Source organism: Anomaloglossus baeobatrachus, unplaced genomic scaffold, assembly GCF_048569485.1.
Source record: "Anomaloglossus baeobatrachus isolate aAnoBae1 unplaced genomic scaffold, aAnoBae1.hap1 Scaffold_2884, whole genome shotgun sequence".
NCBI classification, from domain to species: domain Eukaryota; kingdom Metazoa; phylum Chordata; class Amphibia; order Anura; family Aromobatidae; genus Anomaloglossus; species Anomaloglossus baeobatrachus.
In genome coordinates, this window is record NW_027442341.1 from 127,328 (window position 1) to 133,327 (window position 6,000).

Here is a 6,000-nt window from a genome sequence, read left to right on the forward strand (position 1 = left end):
AACACCAGATGCCAATTGTAGATCCTCTCACACCTGTGGTCACTGCAGCATCTGACTCCACTTTGTCCAAAAGGGATCTATTCCATTCAATTACACATGATCTAGATTAGACTGACAACAAGATACTGCACGGGACATAGCAGAGTTGGTGAAGTTGAGTGGTGATGAGTTTGCTATTTGGATGAATAAAGCAAGTAAAAAGTGTGTTAGATAAAAATTCATTTCAATTCGCTAATCGGGCTAATATGAATCAGGTGAATCGAGTTCTGCTTTTGGAAACTGGGTTAAGAAGGGGTGCACCGTTCCTGGAGGTACTGCAATACCAGGTCAATGCGTGGAGTGGACAGAGCAAGCTCTTTTTCCATCTCCCTGTTCTAAAAATCCATTTAATATATGGTCCCCAGATAGGGGACGTATCAGATATTAAACTGATAAGAACAGATACTACACTTGATCTTAGCCAAAAGGCCGAGAAGCGATAACCAGAATTGGTTTGGGCCTCGAGTGGCACCCTGGCCTATGCCGGACACATCTTAGGGAGAGAGAGCGAGAGGGAGACAAACCCACGCCTACACAAGACATTTTGTCACCCAAGCCAACCCTTGAAAAGGCTGCTTTGCAGAGCAAAAACAAGAAGAATGGTGCGTTTTGCAGCCGCCGCCCACTGCAATGAATCTGAATAACTCCTCCTTTAGGGCGCAAGCAACTCCCCTCCCCCTTGCAGTCTTTCCAATTCACGATACAAAAAGACGGACAGGACAGGTTGCCTGACTTTCCGTCACTGCCACCCTTTGCCATCCTTACCCGTAGAAAGCCCTTTCATCATCCCCAAACCCTAATCTTTTCCCTTTCCTTCCCAGCCCCCAAACCCTGCCCTCTGTACCTTTCTCACCACCCGCTTCCCTTCTCCTGTCATCCCCCTACCACCCGGGAAAAAAAGAGATTGCCCCCTCCTTCCACTAGCCCACCCTCCCACCCAAAGAACAACTTCTTCTGCGCAGCTTGTTTTCTAGGCAGCAGCGCTATTGTGATGTCATCGGGGGGCATTGTGACAAGCCGCCAGTGTTCCGTCTCTTCATGTTGTGCACTGTTCAAACCGAAAATACATCAACAGGCAGGCTACAGAAAAGCTTACTAACAAAGGTTAGAGAGGGGCTTTCTCAGAGGGCTTTTTACAGTTTGTCTATTCCCAATTAGCCGGTTTAGTATACTTAATGAAAGTACTAATTCTTTCATAGGCCGCCCATTCTTAGTATTTGACGTTCAGGTAACAACAGGTAACTTTATTTGGAGTGGAAGCAGAGAGATAACACCAGATGCCAATTGTAGATCCTCTCACACCTGTGGTCACTGCAGCATCTGACTCCACTTTGTCCAAAAGGGATCTATTCCATTCAATTACACATGATCTAGATTAGACTGACAACAAGATACTGCACGGGACATAGCAGAGTTGGTGAAGTTGAGTGGTGATGAGTTTGCTATTTGGATGAATAAAGCAAGTAAAAAGTGTGTTAGATAAAAATTCATTTCAATTCGCTAATCGGGCTAATATGAATCAGGTGAATCGAGTTCTGCTTTTGGAAACTGGGTTAAGAAGGGGTGCACCGTTCCTGGAGGTACTGCAATACCAGGTCAATGCGTGGAGTGGACAGAGCAAGCTCTTTTTCCATCTCCCTGTTCTAAAAATCCATTTAATATATGGTCCCCAGATAGGGGACGTATCAGATATTAAACTGATAAGAACAGATACTACACTTGATCTTAGCCAAAAGGCCGAGAAGCGATAACCAGAATTGGTTTGGGCCTCGAGTGGCACCCTGGCCTATGCCGGACACATCTTAGGGAGAGAGAGCGAGAGGGAGACAAACCCACGCCTACACAAGACATTTTGTCACCCAAGCCAACCCTTGAAAAGGCTGCTTTGCAGAGCAAAAACAAGAAGAATGGTGCGTTTTGCAGCCGCCGCCCACTGCAATGAATCTGAATAACTCCTCCTTTAGGGCGCAAGCAACTCCCCTCCCCCTTGCAGTCTTTCCAATTCACGATACAAAAAGACGGACAGGACAGGTTGCCTGACTTTCCGTCACTGCCACCCTTTGCCATCCTTACCCGTAGAAAGCCCTTTCATCATCCCCAAACCCTAATCTTTTCCCTTTCCTTCCAGCCCCCAAACCCTGCCCTCTGTACCTTTCTCACCACCCGCTTCCCTTCTCCTGTCATCCCCCTACCACCCGGGAAAAAAAGAGATTGCCCCCTCCTTCCACTAGCCCACCCTCCCACCCAAAGAACAACTTCTTCTGCGCAGCTTGTTTTCTAGGCAGCAGCGCTATTGTGATGTCATCGGGGGGCATTGTGACAAGCCGCCAGTGTTCCGTCTCTTCATGTTGTGCACTGTTCAAACCGAAAATACATCAACAGGCAGGCTACAGAAAAGCTTACTAACAAAGGTTAGAGAGGGGCTTTCTCAGAGGGCTTTTTACAGTTTGTCTATTCCCAATTAGCCGGTTTAGTATACTTAATGAAAGTACTAATTCTTTCATAGGCCGCCCATTCTTAGTATTTGACGTTCAGGTAACAACAGGTAACTTTATTTGGAGTGGAAGCAGAGAGATAACACCAGATGCCAATTGTAGATCCTCTCACACCTGTGGTCACTGCAGCATCTGACTCCACTTTGTCCAAAAGGGATCTATTCCATTCAATTACACATGATCTAGATTAGACTGACAACAAGATACTGCACGGGACATAGCAGAGTTGGTGAAGTTGAGTGGTGATGAGTTTGCTATTTGGATGAATAAAGCAAGTAAAAAGTGTGTTAGATAAAAATTCATTTCAATTCGCTAATCGGGCTAATATGAATCAGGTGAATCGAGTTCTGCTTTTGGAAACTGGGTTAAGAAGGGGTGCACCGTTCCTGGAGGTACTGCAATACCAGGTCAATGCGTGGAGTGGACAGAGCAAGCTCTTTTTCCATCTCCCTGTTCTAAAAATCCATTTAATATATGGTCCCCAGATAGGGGACGTATCAGATATTAAACTGATAAGAACAGATACTACACTTGATCTTAGCCAAAAGGCCGAGAAGCGATAACCAGAATTGGTTTGGGCCTCGAGTGGCACCCTGGCCTATGCCGGACACATCTTAGGGAGAGAGAGCGAGAGGGAGACAAACCCACGCCTACACAAGACATTTTGTCACCCAAGCCAACCCTTGAAAAGGCTGCTTTGCAGAGCAAAAACAAGAAGAATGGTGCGTTTTGCAGCCGCCGCCCACTGCAATGAATCTGAATAACTCCTCCTTTAGGGCGCAAGCAACTCCCCTCCCCCTTGCAGTCTTTCCAATTCACGATACAAAAAGACGGACAGGACAGGTTGCCTGACTTTCCGTCACTGCCACCCTTTGCCATCCTTACCCGTAGAAAGCCCTTTCATCATCCCCAAACCCTAATCTTTTCCCTTTCCTTCCCAGCCCCCAAACCCTGCCCTCTGTACCTTTCTCACCACCCGCTTCCCTTCTCCTGTCATCCCCCTACCACCCGGGAAAAAAAGAGATTGCCCCCTCCTTCCACTAGCCCACCCTCCCACCCAAAGAACAACTTCTTCTGCGCAGCTTGTTTTCTAGGCAGCAGCGCTATTGTGATGTCATCGGGGGGCATTGTGACAAGCCGCCAGTGTTCCGTCTCTTCATGTTGTGCACTGTTCAAACCGAAAATACATCAACAGGCAGGCTACAGAAAAGCTTACTAACAAAGGTTAGAGAGGGGCTTTCTCAGAGGGCTTTTTACAGTTTGTCTATTCCCAATTAGCCGGTTTAGTATACTTAATGAAAGTACTAATTCTTTCATAGGCCGCCCATTCTTAGTATTTGACGTTCAGGTAACAACAGGTAACTTTATTTGGAGTGGAAGCAGAGAGATAACACCAGATGCCAATTGTAGATCCTCTCACACCTGTGGTCACTGCAGCATCTGACTCCACTTTGTCCAAAAGGGATCTATTCCATTCAATTACACATGATCTAGATTAGACTGACAACAAGATACTGCACGGGACATAGCAGAGTTGGTGAAGTTGAGTGGTGATGAGTTTGCTATTTGGATGAATAAAGCAAGTAAAAAGTGTGTTAGATAAAAATTCATTTCAATTCGCTAATCGGGCTAATATGAATCAGGTGAATCGAGTTCTGCTTTTGGAAACTGGGTTAAGAAGGGGTGCACCGTTCCTGGAGGTACTGCAATACCAGGTCAATGCGTGGAGTGGACAGAGCAAGCTCTTTTTCCATCTCCCTGTTCTAAAAATCCATTTAATATATGGTCCCCAGATAGGGGACGTATCAGATATTAAACTGATAAGAACAGATACTACACTTGATCTTAGCCAAAAGGCCGAGAAGCGATAACCAGAATTGGTTTGGGCCTCGAGTGGCACCCTGGCCTATGCCGGACACATCTTAGGGAGAGAGAGCGAGAGGGAGACAAACCCACGCCTACACAAGACATTTTGTCACCCAAGCCAACCCTTGAAAAGGCTGCTTTGCAGAGCAAAAACAAGAAGAATGGTGCGTTTTGCAGCCGCCGCCCACTGCAATGAATCTGAATAACTCCTCCTTTAGGGCGCAAGCAACTCCCCTCCCCCTTGCAGTCTTTCCAATTCACGATACAAAAAGACGGACAGGACAGGTTGCCTGACTTTCCGTCACTGCCACCCTTTGCCATCCTTACCCGTAGAAAGCCCTTTCATCATCCCCAAACCCTAATCTTTTCCCTTTCCTTCCCAGCCCCCAAACCCTGCCCTCTGTACCTTTCTCACCACCCGCTTCCCTTCTCCTGTCATCCCCCTACCACCCGGGAAAAAAAGAGATTGCCCCCTCCTTCCACTAGCCCACCCTCCCACCCAAAGAACAACTTCTTCTGCGCAGCTTGTTTTCTAGGCAGCAGCGCTATTGTGATGTCATCGGGGGCATTGTGACAAGCCGCCAGTGTTCCGTCTCTTCATGTTGTGCACTGTTCAAACCGAAAATACATCAACAGGCAGGCTACAGAAAAGCTTACTAACAAAGGTTAGAGAGGGGCTTTCTCAGAGGGCTTTTTACAGTTTGTCTATTCCCAATTAGCCGGTTTAGTATACTTAATGAAAGTACTAATTCTTTCATAGGCCGCCCATTCTTAGTATTTGACGTTCAGGTAACAACAGGTAACTTTATTTGGAGTGGAAGCAGAGAGATAACACCAGATGCCAATTGTAGATCCTCTCACACCTGTGGTCACTGCAGCATCTGACTCCACTTTGTCCAAAAGGGATCTATTCCATTCAATTACACATGATCTAGATTAGACTGACAACAAGATACTGCACGGGACATAGCAGAGTTGGTGAAGTTGAGTGGTGATGAGTTTGCTATTTGGATGAATAAAGCAAGTAAAAAGTGTGTTAGATAAAAATTCATTTCAATTCGCTAATCGGGCTAATATGAATCAGGTGAATCGAGTTCTGCTTTTGGAAACTGGGTTAAGAAGGGGTGCACCGTTCCTGGAGGTACTGCAATACCAGGTCAATGCGTGGAGTGGACAGAGCAAGCTCTTTTTCCATCTCCCTGTTCTAAAAATCCATTTAATATATGGTCCCCAGATAGGGGACGTATCAGATATTAAACTGATAAGAACAGATACTACACTTGATCTTAGCCAAAAGGCCGAGAAGCGATAACCAGAATTGGTTTGGGCCTCGAGTGGCACCCTGGCCTATGCCGGACACATCTTAGGGAGAGAGAGCGAGAGGGAGACAAACCCACGCCTACACAAGACATTTTGTCACCCAAGCCAACCCTTGAAAAGGCTGCTTTGCAGAGCAAAAAACAAGAAGAATGGTGCGTTTTGCAGCCGCCGCCCACTGCAATGAATCTGAATAACTCCTCCTTTAGGGCGCAAGCAACTCCCCTCCCCCTTGCAGTCTTTCCAATTCACGATACAAAAAGACGGACAGGACAGGTTGCCT

At 46.5% G+C, this 6,000-nt stretch overlaps 5 non-coding genes across 5 annotated transcripts; all 5 read right to left on the bottom strand.

Annotated features, from left to right (window-relative positions):
• Positions 1–289: 289 nt before the first annotated feature.
• Positions 290–480, bottom strand: LOC142266590 (U2 spliceosomal RNA). Its single transcript, XR_012732651.1, has one exon. It is a non-coding gene; the product is annotated as a U2 spliceosomal RNA (small nuclear RNA).
• Positions 481–1,597: 1,117 nt separating this feature from the next.
• Positions 1,598–1,788, bottom strand: LOC142266591 (U2 spliceosomal RNA). Its single transcript, XR_012732652.1, has one exon. It is a non-coding gene; the product is annotated as a U2 spliceosomal RNA (small nuclear RNA).
• A 1,116-nt stretch (positions 1,789–2,904) lies between these two features.
• Positions 2,905–3,095, bottom strand: LOC142266592 (U2 spliceosomal RNA). The gene has a single exon (XR_012732653.1). It is a non-coding gene; the product is annotated as a U2 spliceosomal RNA (small nuclear RNA).
• A 1,117-nt stretch (positions 3,096–4,212) lies between these two features.
• Positions 4,213–4,403, bottom strand: LOC142266594 (U2 spliceosomal RNA). The gene has a single exon (XR_012732654.1). It is a non-coding gene; the product is annotated as a U2 spliceosomal RNA (small nuclear RNA).
• A 1,116-nt stretch (positions 4,404–5,519) lies between these two features.
• LOC142266595 (U2 spliceosomal RNA) lies at positions 5,520–5,710 on the bottom strand. Its single transcript, XR_012732655.1, has one exon. It is a non-coding gene; the product is annotated as a U2 spliceosomal RNA (small nuclear RNA).
• Positions 5,711–6,000: the final 290 nt, after the last annotated feature.